At 41.5% G+C, this 15,867-nt stretch overlaps 1 protein-coding gene across 4 annotated transcripts in view; it reads left to right on the top strand.

Moving 5' to 3' along the window:
• Window positions 1-258: 258 nt before the first annotated feature.
• Window positions 259-15,867, top strand: part of Blvra (biliverdin reductase A) — a 43,507-nt gene continuing 27,898 nt past the window's right edge. Inside the window, exon 1 of one of the 4 annotated variants that reach the window (XM_087196388.1) lies at window positions 259-710. The gene's annotated coding sequence lies outside the window, so the exon portion shown is untranslated. Of the gene's footprint in view, window positions 711-805; window positions 1,103-15,867 lie in introns of those variants that run through there. The other 3 variants (XM_087196390.1, XM_087196391.1, XM_087196389.1) reach the window with 3 other exon arrangements.

Raw genomic sequence — 15,867 nt, 5'->3', positions numbered from 1 at the left:
AGAAGAGGTAAGAACTGGGTGGCTGAACAGAGGAGCAGGAGTCCAGGAAAGAGGCCCAGGCTGGGGATAAAAGACTTGCTTTTCTCTCTGCATCCCAACCCCCCCCCCCCCCCGCCCCGCTCCGGGTTAGTCAGGCCTGTCAGGTCACGGAATTAAGAAATCTTTGGTGGGAGGAATTGCCAGTCAACATTACCAGTCAGACTCCTGCCTTTGAGACCGGAGATGTCATTCCTTCACCCTAAAGCCCCGCCCCCGGTTCCCACAGGACCCACACTCTGCCCAGCGGATCCCTGCTCCTCCCTCCCAGACTCCCTCCCCACTCTCCCGCCATTCCCGGGGGTAAGAGACCAGGCTGCTAGCTAGGGAAGTGCTCTTTTCCTTGCAGGGAATCGCTGACACCCGCCTCCCTGAATCCGTACTCCTCACAAAGGGCTTATTTTTATAAGTTTTGGCACCTGCTGAGTTGGGCCCCAAAGGGCAGCAGGGGTCGAGCAGGACCACAGCGACGCACCCCTCGCCTGGCAGGGGACCAGAGAGGGACCGGGGAGGCCATCCGGCCTTAGGATCCTTCCTGTCCCGCCTCCCCGGGCGTCCCGCTCCGCCCCACAGCCAATCGTAGCCGGCAGCCGCCCAGGCCTCAGACCTGGGTCCTCCGGAGGCGGCTGCTCCTGGAGGTTGCAGAGGGGCGGGAGGTGGAGCCCAGGGCTCAGGTGAGGAGCGCGCTGGGGACGGGGCAGCGGGGGCGCGCGGAGTCCGGGGGCGCGCGGAGTCCGGGGGCGCGCGGGGTCCGGGGGCGCGCGGGGTCCGGGGACGCGCGGCCGGGAGCTGGAGCGGCCCAGCCAGGCCCGCTGTCTCTGTCATCTACGTCCCGGCTGGCGCGAGGACGCGGGCGAGACATTTTAAAAACTAAAATCCGTATTTCATTTTGAAGTGTGGTTTCGGTTTTCGTGGAGAGTTCGGGTCTCCGCGGGACTCAGATGCCCAGCACCAGGCCTGCCCCGCGCCCTGGAAATGTGTGCTACATAGATGTCTTTGTGGGGGTCACTGTACACGGGAAGTGCTCTGAAATATAGCAATAATGAGTTTATACCTTCTTTAAAATGTAAGCATTGTACGTATACACGAGTTGGGGTCCTGATATGTTTTAAACTTAACTTTATAGGATACAATATTTCCATCATATACTACTGTGCAATCTTGGACACATTAGCTAACCTCTTGTGGCCTCAGTTTCCCCATTTGCAGAAGTAGGGGCAGTCACACTACTGACTTGGAGGGATTTCAGCAGGGTAAGAATTCAATAAATGTTGGCTCTCATCCTCATTATCATCCACAAAACAAGTAGTGCGGTGCCAAAAGGTTTGTTTTGCTCCCATAATTAATGTAATTTAAGTAGTAGTAGTTCCAAGAAGTTTTTGAAATCATTGAAATACAGGATATTGGTATATTGCTCAGTTTTGTTCCCAAAATTATATTAATAAATATGTAGATCCTTTCCTTAAATTATACTTTCCAGAAAAAACACATACTGAAGTTAATGTTTTATAAGGGAAGTTCTGTATCCAGAGAGGTGAGGACTATGAAAGCCTCGCTAGCTCTACTTGACTTTTTTAGGAATAGCTGAAAGCATTTTCCCACTGTTATATACATGCTCTTTCTTTCTTTCTTTTTATTCTTTGTACTCCTCTGCTCATATGGTTTAGCATTTGATTAGTCAAAGATTTGTCACTTTGAGCCATGATTATTAATTTCTATCTTTGTATTTAGTTTTTAATCTACGCATTTTTATAAAATAAGTGTAAAGTCTGATAAAACGTTCAAGTTGCATGAGCTTCTGTGTAGAGGCAGTGCTGCTCTGGAACTTCGGGCTGGCAGGGGCCCCCATACAGGCCTGGGGCAGCATTTTCATTCTTGATTCTCCTTGGACACCCAGGACTCCCGTTACATGATCATATGTGTCAGTAGTAACAAGTTGGGCCATTTGTTTTTGCCATCGTGATATATTTAAGGTTTTAGACACAAGCTGATGTTTAGCCTTTTATTTGGAATTTGAAAAAGAAATTGAATTTTTCTGCAGATAAATGTCTTAATTTCCCATCAAAAAAATTTTTTGACAGTGCTGGTTATGGAATTTAGGGGCACTCTATCACTGAGCTGCACGTCCAGCCCTTCTTACGGTTTTACTTTGAGACAGGGATCTTGCTAAGTTGCCCAGCCTGGCTTCAAACTTCTAAGCCTCCTGCCTCAGCCCCACATGTAGCTGAGATTACACATGTGTGGCACTATGCCTATCCTCAAATTAAGTTTTAATTAAATAACATTTTGGAGCTGGGCATGGTAGCACATGCCTGTAATCCCAGTATTCTATGAGGCAGAGGGAGGATAATAAGAACTTTGAGCCCAGCCTGGGCAACTTTATGACTTAGTAAGACCCTGTCTTAAAACAAAAAAATAAAGAAGGCTGCCAAAAAAAACCAACCAACCAACAAACAAATCACCCCCCCCCCAAATCAGCTTCCCATTCTGTTAGGTTTTCTATTCATTCTGTTGGTTGTTTCCTTTGCTGTGCAGAAGTGCTATGGACTTTATCTCTGGGGGACCTTGAGATATTGTCCTATGAAAGTCTATTCAATTAAGGAATTGGGGCTTTGAGAAATGCCATCAGTGAATGTGGCATGCTTTCTCACTCTTTAGAATTATGTGTAATTACATTAATCTTTCTAAAAAAAAGTTACAGAAAATTTTAAAGTATGTGGGTAAGCATTAAGAAACTAAATCTCTAAAAATGCTGCCACTGAGACATAATTACCATTAATATTTTGATGAGTGCATTTCCAGACTTTTGTCCCATATTAAATTTTCCTTGCTAGGTCTTGAAATATCTAACTCCCTCTGCGAGAGGAAAGTTTATTTGGAAGGTGAGGGACACTTTACCTTTGCCCCTGAACCTCTCAGGCTAGCACTGGTCCTGCCTGAGAAGCCACACTCTCCTTAATCCTTCCACCTACTCTGTCACTAGCCTTGTTTTGGGACAATGATTCCAGTGCTTACGAGGGACCTGTAGAAGGAAGGAGGAGAAATGTCACATCTGTAATCCATTCTGCATGATGCTTCACCCAGCCTTGATGCTGTTGACACTAGGCTGGATAACTCCATTGTGTGTGTATGTGTGTGTGTGTGTGTGTGTGTGTGTGGTGTGGCCATGATACCCTGTGCAGCATAGGATGTTTAGTGGCATCCTTGGCCTCTGCCCACGTGTTGCCAGTGGGACATTTGCCTTACTGCTCTGTGATGCTCAGAAATGAAGTGGGAACTTCTGGTTTAGTGGAAAGAACTGTATTATTGCTGACATCCTCTGAAGAGTTCCCAACTTCCAGTTTGCATGTGGGAGAGGGACTGAAACCGAAAGAGAGGTGTCCTATAGGCTAACAAAAAGCTGTTTGCTCCTGCCAGTATGTTAATTTGCTGTGGGGGGTTGAAAAGCAAGTTTATTAGTTAGGCTCCCAAGAAGAAAAAGCACAAAATGAAAGAAACTTCTGTGAATGAGTGGGCAGGTGTAGGGCAACCAACACACGGTGGGGTGCAGGAAAGAGCTTTGATGAATGGGTGGGCACCATCCCATTCTGGTCTGAGGGGGTGAAACTTGGGGGTTACCACAAGTGGGGTGCATGGAGGTGGCTGGAACATGGGGGAGGCCCCTCCAGGGCTGTGGTGGCCATGACAGAATGCAGCCACTGCCAGAGGAGCAAAGGATCAGGCAACTGGGGCAAAAGTCTCCTGGCCTTTTCCTCTCTCTGTTCCCTGACTACTGATACTTCATTGACCAAACCTAGATGGGAACCTACTTTCCATGTGGTGAAGGAGAGCAGTCAGCCACCCCCCTTGAGGAAATAAGGAAGACGGGCTGACAGCAAGGGGTCCAGAGGCTCTATGCCTCTGCAGAATGAAAGATTTCTTATAGGAAATGAAAATATTCTTATGGAATATCATGAGACTAGAAAGAAATAGGCTAGACATTATTTTGAAAAGTAAAGCACGTAAACATGTAGGCCAATGCTGTTTTTAACTCTGGCTCTGTTTAACATAGGATCCCAAGTCATTCTAGTTTTTGGTTCTGCAAGATTTCTTTAATCCCCCCTGTTTTGACTCACTTGTCCCGCTTGGTGCACTAACACAAATATTTGCTGGTTCCTGTGTAAACAGTTGACTGTCTCATATGCCTTGCACATGTACAAAAGGATTTCTTTCCTAGCTTGACTGTTTTTCCCCTTCTATCACAGAAACTATATCAGAAAGCTCAGAGTTTGAAAAGGACTTAAAGTTCCCCACTTGTAACCTGAGAATTTGTTGCTAAGAGGCAGTTTTCCTATGCAAGCTGCATAGGAAAACACAAAGTGATTTCTGAAATTAGTATCAAGGACACAACACATCTTGATATGTTTCTTGATTGAGTCACATGTTTTTATTCTAGAGATTGTTAGAAGCATAGTTATTAAGCTTTTAAAATGTTTAGGAGAAAAGTTAGATTCACATCTGTTTTGCTTGTGTGGAAGACCAAGGTTATATCCTGGACCTTACCTTAGGGGCAGTGGTGGCTCTGTGTGTGTGTGTGTGTGTGTGTGTGTGTGTATGTGTGTGTACCCAAGGACATGTATGGGATCCCAGAATGTCTTAATCTCAATCTACTTTCCTACATTCACTTGGGTTAATGAGTAGTCTCTTAAAATATCTTTCTACCCTTTCCAGCTTAAATATACTTGCCATTTATTCTTTTGTTTGTTTGTTTTGTTTTTGGTACCAGAGATTGAACTGAGGACCCTGTGCTTGTGGGGCAGGCCCTGGAACCAGAGCTAAATCCCCAGCCCCATTTATCCTTTTTTTTTTAAGTGTTATTAATTTTATTGGTACATTTAAGGTATACAATATAATGACATTCATCATTGGAAATTTGCACCTTTCCGTAATCCATCTTGTTTCTTATTTTTTCCTCTTCTCCTGCCCTCCCTTTAACCCCTCCCCCCCTCCCTATCTACAAAGACATTTTTTCCATTTTCTCCTTTTCTCATATCAATTCCATTCCTTTCATTCTTTTCCCCTACTCCTCCCACTTTCCCTTCTCCCCCTGCACCTTTTCTTCCTATTTCACATTACCTATTATACCTTTTAGTCCTTATTTACACTTTCAGTTTCCCACACTAGAGAAACTATTTGGTATTTACACATGTGTGTCCTATTTATATCAATTAAGAGTATCGCCTCAATGTGCATCCATTTAGCTATAAATGTCTCTAGTTTCTTGTTCTTTATGGCTAATGCTCCATTTTATAAAAAAAAAAACTCACATTTTCTTTATCCAGTCTCCAGTTGATGGGCATTTGGGTTGCTTCCAAGTTTTAGCTATCACGAATTATGCTGCTACGAATATGGGTGCACATATATCACTGTGGTATAATACTTTTAATTCTTTGGGGAAGATACCCAGCAGGGGAATAGCTGGGTCAAATGGGACTTCCAGTCCTAGTTCTTTGAGGTATCTCCATACTGATTTCCTCAGTGGTTGCACCAGTCTACACTCCCACCAGCAGTGGAGTAGGCTTCCTCTTGCCCCACAGCCCCACCAGCATTTGTTATTGGTTGATTTCTTGATAGCAGCCATTCTTTCTGGGGTGAGGTGGAATCTCAGTGTTGTTTTCATTTGCATCTCTCAAATGACCAGTGATGTTGAACATTTTTCATATGTTTATCTGCTATTTCTACTTTTTTGTCTGAGAAATGTCTGTTCATTTCAGATGCCCATTTTTGGATTGGGTCTTTAAATTTGGGAGGTCTGATTTTTTTTAAGTTCTTTATAGATTCGAGATAGTAGACCTTTGTCTGAGGGACAGCTGGTGAAAATTTTTTCCCACGTTGTGAGTTGTCTCTTCACACTGTTGGTGGTTTCTCTTGCTGTGCAGAAGCTTTTTAGTAAGAAGAGATCCCACTTGTTGATTGTGCTAGTTCAGGGGCAACTGAACTTTTGTCCATAAAATCTTTTCCTACACCAATGTCTTCAAGAGTTCTACCTAACCTCTGTTCCAGCCGATTCAGTGTTTCTGTTTTAATATTTAGATCTTTAATCCATTTTGATTTTAGTTTAGTGCATGGTGAGAGATATAGGTCTAGTTTTACTCTTTGGCAAGTTGAAACCCAGTTTTACCAGCACCATTTATTAAAGAGGCTATCTTTCCTCCAGTGAGGGTGTCTGGCTCCTTTGTTGAAGATGAGGTATCTGAGTGTGTCTCGAGTTTTTCCGGCATCTTCTAATTTGTTCCACTGGTCCTCAGGTCTGTTTCTTTGCCAGTACCATGCTGTTTTTATCACAGTGGCTTTGTAGTATAGTTTCAAGTTGGGGATTGTGATACCCCCTACCTTGTCTTTATTCCCCACTATTGCTTTTGCTATTGTAGGTCTCTTCTTGTTCCAAATGAATTTTTGGATTGTTTTCTCAAGGTCTGTGAAGTATGCTGCTGGGATTTCAGTTGGGATTGCATTGAATCTATAGAGCAGTTTTGGAATTATGGCCATTTTCACTATGTTGATTCTTCCTACCCAGGAGCAAGGGATGTCTTTCCACTTTCTGATATCATCTTCAATGTCATTTTCCAGAGTAATACAGTTTTCAGAGTAGAGGTCTTTTATTTCTTTTGTTAGGTGATTCCTAAGTATTTCATTTTTTTGGATGCTATTGTGAAAGGAATTGATTGCCCCATTTCTCTCTCAGTGAGTCTGATTTTTGTGTACAGAAAAGCTATTGATTTTTGTGTGTTGACCTTGTATCTTGCTACTTTACTGAATTTGGTTATTAAGTCTAGAAGACTTTTGGTGGTGTTCTTGGGGTCTTCTATATAGAGTATCATGTCATCTGCAAATAATGACAGTTTGGCTTCTTCATTTTCTATCTTTTTTCCTTTTATTTCTTTCTCTTGTCTAATTGCTTTGGCTAATGTTTCCAAAACTATATTGAATAGGAGTGCTGATAGTGGACATCTTTGTCTTGTTCCTGATTTTAGTGTGAAGGATTTCAGTTTTTGACCATTTAATATGATACTGGCTGTCAGCTTTTCATAGATGGCTTTTATCATATTGAGGTAGAGACAATCTATTCCAATTTTTTGGAGAGTTTTTATCATAAAGGCATGTTGGATTTTGTCAAATGCTTTTTCTGCATCTATTGAGATGATCATATGGTTTTTGTCCTTGGCTCTATTGATATAGTGTATTACATTGATTGATTTGCGTATATTGAACCATCCCTGCATCCCTGGGATGAATCCCACTTGGTCAGGGTGTGTGATCTTCTTCATGATCTTCTGCATTCTCTTTACCAGTTTCTTAGTAAGGATTTTTGCATCTATGTTCATTAGTGAGATTGGCCTGTAGTTCTCTTTTTTCAGTTGGGTCTTTCTCTGCTTTGGGGATCAAGGTGATGCTTGCTTCCAGGAATGAATTCGGGAGTATTGCTTCCTTTTCAGTTTCATTAAAGAGTTTAAACAGTAGTGGCAGTAGTTCCTCTCTACATGTCTTGTAGAATTCAACAGTGAAGACATCAGGACCTGGGCTTTTCTTAGTTGATAAGTCTTTAATTATATTTTCAATTTCATTGATTGATATTGGGTTGTTTACAATTTTTAGGTCATCTTCGTTCAACTTTTTAATTCACACGTATCTAGGAATCTGTCCATTTCTTCTGTGTTTTCCATTTTATTGGCGTATAGGTTCTCGAAGTAGGAATTGGTGATCTTCTGTATTTTTGCTGCGTCTATTGTGATTTCAACCTTTTCATTCCTAATTGCATGGATTTGGGCCTTTTCTTTCCTTCTTTTGATGAAGTTGGCTAAGGGTTTGTTAATTTTGTTTGTTCTTTCAAAGAACCAACACTTGGCTTCATTGATTTTTTTTTATTGTTCTCTTAGTCTCCATTTCACTGATTTCTGCTCTGATCTTTATAATTTCCTCTTTTGTATGAGCTTTGGGTTTGTCCTGCTCTTCCTTTTCTAGAAGCTTGAGGTTCAGCATCAGGTTGTGTAATAGAGCTCTCTCTGTTTTCCTAATGTGAGTATTCACTGCTATGAATTTCCCTCATAAGACTTCTTTCATTGTGTCCCATAGATTCCAATATGTTGTATTGTCATTGTCATTTAATTGAAGGAACTGTCTGATTTCTTCTTTAATTTCCTCTGTGACCCATTGGTTATTCAGAAGTGTGTTGTTCAATTTGCATGTGTTTATGAAATTCTTGCAGTTTCTTTTGCTCTTTTTTTAATTTTTTATTTTTTTTGTTTCTTTTTTTGTTGTTGTTTCTTTTGCTCTTGATCTCCAATTTCATTGCACCATAGTCTGATAATATACAGGGGATAATTTCAATTCCTTTACACTTACTGAAACTTGTTCTATGAGTGCGTATGTGGTCTATTTTAGAGAATGACCTGTGTGCAGCTGAAAAGAATATATATTCTGTTTTTGTGGGGTGGAATACTCTGTAAACATGTTAAGTTCATTTGTTCAAGAGTTCAGTTGAGTTCTAGTGTTACTTATTTTTGGTGTAGTTGATCTATTTGTGATATTTGGGTATTGAGGTCCCCCACTACTATTGTATTAGTGCTGATATGATTTTTCATGTCCATTAGTGTTTGTTTTATATAGTTGGGCGCACTGGTATTTGGTGCATGTATATTAATTATTGTCATTGCTTCCTGTTGGATTGTTCCCTTTACAAGGATGTAGTGTCCTTCTTTGTCTCTTTTAATCAGTGTTGGTTTGAAATACACTTGATCTACAAGGAGGATAGCAACTCCTGCTTTTCGTCAGGTTCCTGTCCAATGGAATATTGTTTTCCACCCTTTAACTTTCAGTCTATGAGTTTCTTTTTGAATTGTGTTTCTTGTATGCAGCATATTGTTGGATCTTGCTTCTTGTCCCATTCAGGTAGTCTATATCTTTTGATTGGTGAATTGAGGCCATTAATATTGATGGTTATAACTGATATGTATTGACTTATTTTAGTCATGACTTTGTCTTTTTGTTAGATTCTCCCCCTTTGCTTTAATTTCTTATTGTGCCTGATGGATTCATTCTACTGGGCTTCCTGGGGTTGTGATCCTCATCTTTTCCTAGGATTTTGTTAAAAAAATTTTGGAGTGCTGGTTTGATATTCATGAAGTTCCTAAGGTGCTCTTTGTCATGAAAGTATCTTATTTCTCCATCAGTTTTGAAAGATAGTTTTGCAGTGTACATCAATCTGGGTTGAAGGTTGTTTTCCTTTAGGGCTTGATATATATCACTCCACACTCTTCTTGCCTTGTGGATTTGTGCTGAGAAGTCTGCTGTGATTCTGATGGGCTTTCCTTTGTATGTGATTTATTTCTTTCCTCTGATTGTACTATTTTGTTCTTCTGTTGAGTTTCTGGAATCTTGACTATTATATTCCTATGTGTAGATTTTTTTTTTTGATCATGGCTAGTTGGAGTCCTATGTACCTCCCTTGTCTCTGTGTCAAGTTCTTTTCCCCTATTTGGGAAGTTTTGTGCCATCACTTCTGTGAACAGTTTTTTTTTAATGTCATATGCACTCTGCTGTTTCTTCATTGACTCCAGTCAGTCTGATGTTACTCTTCTTTCCATCATCTAGCATCTCCTGGGTTGATTTCTTGTGGTCCCTTAGTATTTTTAAGAAATTTTTCTTTTCCTGGTCACTAATTGCAATCTTATCTTCTATATCTGAAATTCTGTCCTCACATTGGCTCATTATGCTGCATAGACTTTCAATGAAATTTTTAATCTCCTGGAAATTTGTTTGCATTTGTTTTATGGATTCCATTTGTTTCCTATTTTGGGATTCCATCATGTTCCTCAGCTCCTCTATTTTTTTAGCTGTGTACCCTCTAGATTTATTTATAATGTCTTGTACTATGGGCACAATCTCTGCCGTCATCTGAGAAATTATTTCTGATTTCATTTTTTCCGGATCCTCTTTTGTTGCCAGTTCAGTGAGTCCAGGTGGATCTCGTTGCCCTTTGGGGTTGCCTTAGGTGATCTGGAGGTCTGATTTTGAGATTTATTTACTTGTATCCTCATTTCAACAGATGCAGCCTTCTGTGCCTTTGTTGAGGTGACTTTTTGCTCACCCGATGGTTTTGAATTCTCAGCAAGCCACTCAGCAGCCTTTAATCTGCTGCTCACCAGTACACCAATTTCTGGGTTCAGAGTGGTGGCCTTCTGGATCCTTGAGCTGACCTGTTGTGTGAGTGGGCTCCTGTCAGGGGCCTGTGCACATTTGGAATGGTATCTAAGTATGCCTCTTGCTGGGGCCCCTACGTAGCTGTTTTCTGGGAGGGCTTTTGGGTGGGGTCTGTGCACCCCAGTTCCTGTTGTCTGTGAAGGCTTTGGCTAGAGTCTCCTTGCACTTATCAATGGTATCAGGATGAGCCTATTGCTTGTGTGCCTGCATAGTTCTTTTCCAGGAGGGTCCTTGGGTGTGGCCAGTGGTATGGTGGGCCTCTGGTTGAAGCTTGTGATCCTGTGCAGTTCTTTTCTGAACAGGCCTTTGCTTGGGCAGGTGTGCAGGAGCCTCTGGGGTTGGGGTGGAGCCCTGGCTGGGATTAGCCTGCAGCTGCACTGGCCTGGGCCCCACAGCTGCTCCCCGGGATCTGTGTGCACTTATAGATGAAATGGCTGGGCTCCTATTTATTCTTTAGTAGGAATAATTTGTTGGATGTCATCTCATTTCCCTCTTACTATCTCAAGATCACTTTTAATAAAAGATAAATTGCTTTGGAAATGGCTATGAGGAGGAATCAAGGGTGTGGAGCAGATGAGCAGGGCTAGGAAAGGAGTGGCTTTTGTTTTGAAAAGATAAAGACAGGGACAAGTTCTACTTGTTTAGTACTTTTGTGCCTGGGGCCTGTAAGGCAGCAGGTTCCTAGCTGTTATAACCTGAGCCTTGACCTAGTTTGCATACTCTGTCTGCCCCTAGGAATCAGAAGAGAGGCAAAGAACCTCCAGTTAACTTATTCAAATAGGGAGGACTGGAGGGGTTGAAGGGAGGGCTGGGCAAGGGTGAAAAATAAGAACCAAGAGAGACTATGTAAAGGTGCAAATTTCCAGTGATGAATGTCATTATATTATATACCTAAAATGTACCAATGATTAGAATGAATAATTGATAATGCAAAATAGGAAGAAAAGGTCCAAAGGGGTAGGGGTAGTGGGAGGGGCAGGGGAAAGGAAAGAAGGGAAAGGAAAAATGATGAGAAATGGAAAAAATGGAAATGAAGTCTTTGTAAATAGGGAAGGGTGGAGGGTGTGAAGGGAGGGCTAGGAATGGGGAAAAAATAAGAACCAAGATGCATTATGTAAAGGTACAATTCCCAATGAGAAATGTAATTGTGTTGTATACCTACAATGTACCAATTAAAGAATTTAATACCAAAAAACCCAAAAAACAAAAAACAAATGGCCATGAAAAATCAGAAGAGAACAAAAGCAAAATGCTATGTCAGCACTCAAAGTGAGCATAGGAGTTATCTAAGATTGTTTATGTTTCTCACTTCTCCTTTTTCTAGGTGTAGAAACAAATGCACTGTGAGATCATAGGCCCAAGCCTTGATCACAAAGCTAGCAGAGGCCCATGCCAGACCTAGAATTCTGGTCCTGTGAATTGAAGACAAGGTCTTCAACCCTCAGAGACCCTTAGTGTCTGAGCTTTGGGGTCAAAGCAAATAAAGGCTCAAATTCCTAGACTGTTTAGCAGTCCTGCTACAGTAGATACAGGGGGAGGAGAAGCCTGCTTAAAATTGCTTATTTATTTATGCAAAAGATCCTTCTTTTTTTAACTTTGTACTGAAATTGGAAAGTTGAATTCAGCTTTTGTTTGTCCTTGTGCAGTAATTCAGGAAGAAACTCAAGATTCTTCCTTAGGAATCAACTCATGATTATTCTTCATTGTTTTTTAATTACTTTCTAAATGACCACTCTTGAAAAGGTGTACAGTGTTTCTGGATGGAAATGCTTATTAATTTTCCCTAATTTAATTTATACATCTGAATAGTCAGAGTCACAATCCCAGTGGAATTTTTAACTTGACAGAAATGTTGTAAAATTAATCTGGAGGTCTAAATAAGCAAGAATAGATAAAAATAATGAACAAAATTAACAAGAGAACTTGAATGACCAGGTGTCAACACATGGTAAAGCTATAGTCATGTGAACAGTATATGTATTATAGACATGAGAATATAGGTTCATGGCATATCAGAGACTGAAAATAACTATACCAATAAGATTTAAATATAGTCAGTGGGGGGAAAGATGAAATATTCAATAAACAATGTGGAAGTAACTCAGTTATTTGGGGAAAAGTAAAGTCTTATATACTAAAATGCAATTTAGATTGATTTAAAAAAATCTGGTCTTGGGGTGTAGCTTAGTAGTAGAACACTTGGCTATCATTTACAAGATCTTGTTTCAATCCTTAGCACCACACACACTAATTATAATAGAATAAAAATATAAAGAAGCAGGCATGATGGGTCATACTTAGAGTCCTAGCTGTCTGGGTGGCTCAGGCAGGAGGATCACAAGTTCAAGGCCAGCCTGAGCAACTGGGACCCTGTCTCAAAATAAAATAAAAACACTGGGGATGTAGCTCAGTGTAAGGCCATGGGTTCAATCCCCAATACAAAAAGGGTTAGAAATATAAGAGAAAAAAAATATGTATCTGTTTCTTGTGAAAAAAATTTAAATATAATACTAAATGACAACTTAAAATCCTTTTGTGTTTGACCATTTAAATATTAAATCTTTGAAAGAAAAAAGTAAACAAACCTAATTCTTACTGTGGGGTTAGGTCCTAGATGTTTTAGGAATCTAATAAACTATAGAATACAATTTTCCCTGCATTCTTTTTAAGTGAAAATGGGTCTTGTCAGGAGGGTGAGGAGGCATGGAGGGAGAGGTGCATGATGGGCTGGTAGAGTGTTGGGTTATCTTTCCATCATTGTGACTAAGTACCTGGGATAAACAATGTAGAAGGAGGTAAGCTTTATTTTGGCTCACAGTTTCAGAGGTTTCAATCCATGGTAAGCTGGTCTGTTGCTTTTGGGCTTGCAGGGAGGCAGCACGTAATGGTGGGTATGCATGGTAGAGGCGACTGCCCACCTCATGGCAGTCAGGGAGCAAAGAGAGAGACAGGGAGTGACTTGAGTCCCAATATTACCTTCATGGTCTCACGTCTAGTGACCTAACTGCCCCTAACTAGGCTTCAGCTCTGAAGGCTTCCACCACTTCCAAATAATGCCACAAGCTGGTGACTGAACCTTTAACATGTGAGTCTTTTGTGGACATTTCAGATCCCAACTTTGGCGAGTGTTGAAAAGTGGAGCCAGATCTCACCTAGTCTGGTGTTGCCATGCTTCCTATCAGGGCTATTGTATTAGAAGGGGAGCTGAAAGCTGTAGGGAAAGTTCATCATGGGTGAGACACCCTGTTGCCTAAACATGGTAGCATTTCCAAGGAGGATTCTTTCTCACACATAGTCATTCCTCTGAATTTCTTTTGTTTTACTTTGCTTACCCCAGAGTCTGTGGAAGACTAGTAAAGTTCATAAGTTCATATAGTTTTATAAATTGCTCTTAAAGGAAAGCTTTGCTGGAAGTTCTCATTGTGACTTAGCAAGACTCTATCTCAAAATAAAAAAATTTAAAAAGGGCTGGGAGCACAGCTTAGCACAAAGGCCCCAGGTTTAATCTCCAGTGCCACAAACAAAACAAAACAGAACACTGATGTTTCTACAAAGACAAGAGGATTCAAGGCAATTTAATGATTTCCTCTGAACGTGGTTTGGGGGTGGAGACAGAAATGAGAAGCAGTGGAGTTACTAGGTCACAGGTTATGTGCATTTGGCATTTTAATAGCTAATGCTTACCCATCCTCCACAGAGCTGGCCCCCACCTGGAACCCCCCAGGAGTAGCAGAGAGTGTACTCTTCACCAGTCTTTGCCCAACACGCTCCAGCACACATTTTGATTTATCCATCTGAGAGGATCTTTTGGTGATGTCTTAGTTTATATCTTTGATCATGACTGAGGTCAGATATCATTCCATATGTTTAAGAAGTACCTAGATTTCCTTTTCTGGGAACCAGCAAATATGTTAAAACTAAAGCTGACTTTAGAGTTGAAGTCCAGCTGTTCAGCCTACAAATGTGGAGACTGTTGACCACCATTGTTTGAGAAGCCCATGATGACACAGGGCCAAACACCAGGTCTCGCCTGTTATAAAAGCCTTTGGACTGAGAATAAGACAAGTTCTGTAAAAGTGTCTGGGGCAGTTTAGTTTGGCTTCAGAACTGGAAGGTCTGGAAATGACAGGGCAAGGCCACAAAGCCTTGGCAGTGAGACTAAAGCCTGTGAGACCCTGAATGCTAATCAGTAGCCTGATCAATTGCTCTTGTCACATAATACATTAAAGTCCTCTGGAAACTTGGCTAGGAGCGCTCGTACCTTCCATGAGCTTCAGGTACCTCATCTATACAATGCAATTAATCTTAGCTGTTTCTGCCAAGGTCGTGAGAATTGGGATTAATGTATATAAAGCAGCTGACACAAACAAGCTCCTAACTCTTACCACTCTCCTCATATTTGTGTGGCTTTTTATCTGACTTCCTCATTCCCATGGAAGCTCTAGAGGAACTTCGGGAGGGCAACTAGAGTTGTGTGGCTCACAATGTTATCCCGCATGGACCCTCCACTTAGTTCTAGCTCCCCCACCCCCCAACCCAAATTTAGCCTTCCGCATCTAAGTCATCACTCTGAGATATTTCACGCACAAGGGGACATCACATTTACATTGACTCCCTAGGACCCGAGAAGAAAGTCTGCTCACTATGGCACACTCGACTATTAGGTTTTTCTTCAAGGTCCCTTTTTCACATCTGTTAAGTGATAGAAAAAGGCTCCAGATTGCGAAAGACAGCATATAGCCTGACTGCATCACGAGACCTGCTCTCAAAGCAGCAAATAGTGGGAAGAGAGAAGGAGGGGAGGGTTGCTGGAGATGTGTGCTTCTCAGTGAAAACTCCAGATGATCACCATGTAGACTTCCCTGCATAGTCTTTGGGTCTCCAGAGTCAATGGGGTTATTACTTAACTGTTATTATTCATGTTATCATCCCTACATTTAACCAAAAAGAATCAAATCATATGCAAGGCTGGGCCAAAATGGGGATGCCTCAGCCTTCCCTTTTCAGAGACCACGGAGCTTCCTGGCCTTTCTCCTTGTCCTCCTGGACATTGCTCCTGGGTGGGAAGGCTGGAGAGGTGTGTTTAGTCCTTCTTCATCATCCCTGGTTATCCACTTGCTCAGTGTTAGTTAAAACACAGCAGCACTTCTAGCAGCTCTGACAAATGAATGAAAAAGTTACAGGCTTCTCTGTTCTACTTCCAATTCCAGAGTTTCTCCAAGGCTGGCTCCTGACCACCTTTCTGTCCATGATATCCTGGATGCCTGATGAAAATGCAGATTCTTAGCCTCCCCTCTATTCTAGGCCTTCTGAATCAGGATCTGGGGGTGGAGCCCAGAAATACTCATTTTCAACAAGCAATTCCAGGAATTCTTTGGTTTTGTGCCACTGTTATGCTACACGTCTCTTTGTTTTCCTTCTCTTTCCTGTTTCCCCTTATCTCTTTTCTTCCTTCATGTCTCTCACTCATGCACACCTGTTTGCTCTCTCCTCTTTAATGCTAAGGATCCAGAGTAGTAGCTTGCTGAACTGTCTTTTTAACAAAATAAATTGAAGTCCTCTGGAAACTCTGAGCTAGGAGGGGAGAAAAAG

The sequence above is a fragment of the Heterocephalus glaber genome, unplaced genomic scaffold (assembly GCF_053883595.1).
Source record: "Heterocephalus glaber isolate CG9 unplaced genomic scaffold, H.glaber_assembly_v1.0 deba00001610, whole genome shotgun sequence".
Classification (NCBI taxonomy): Eukaryota; Metazoa; Chordata; class Mammalia; order Rodentia; family Bathyergidae; genus Heterocephalus; species Heterocephalus glaber.
The sequence above is the reverse complement of the archived record's forward strand: the minus strand, read 5'-3'. Positions and strand labels throughout refer to the sequence as shown.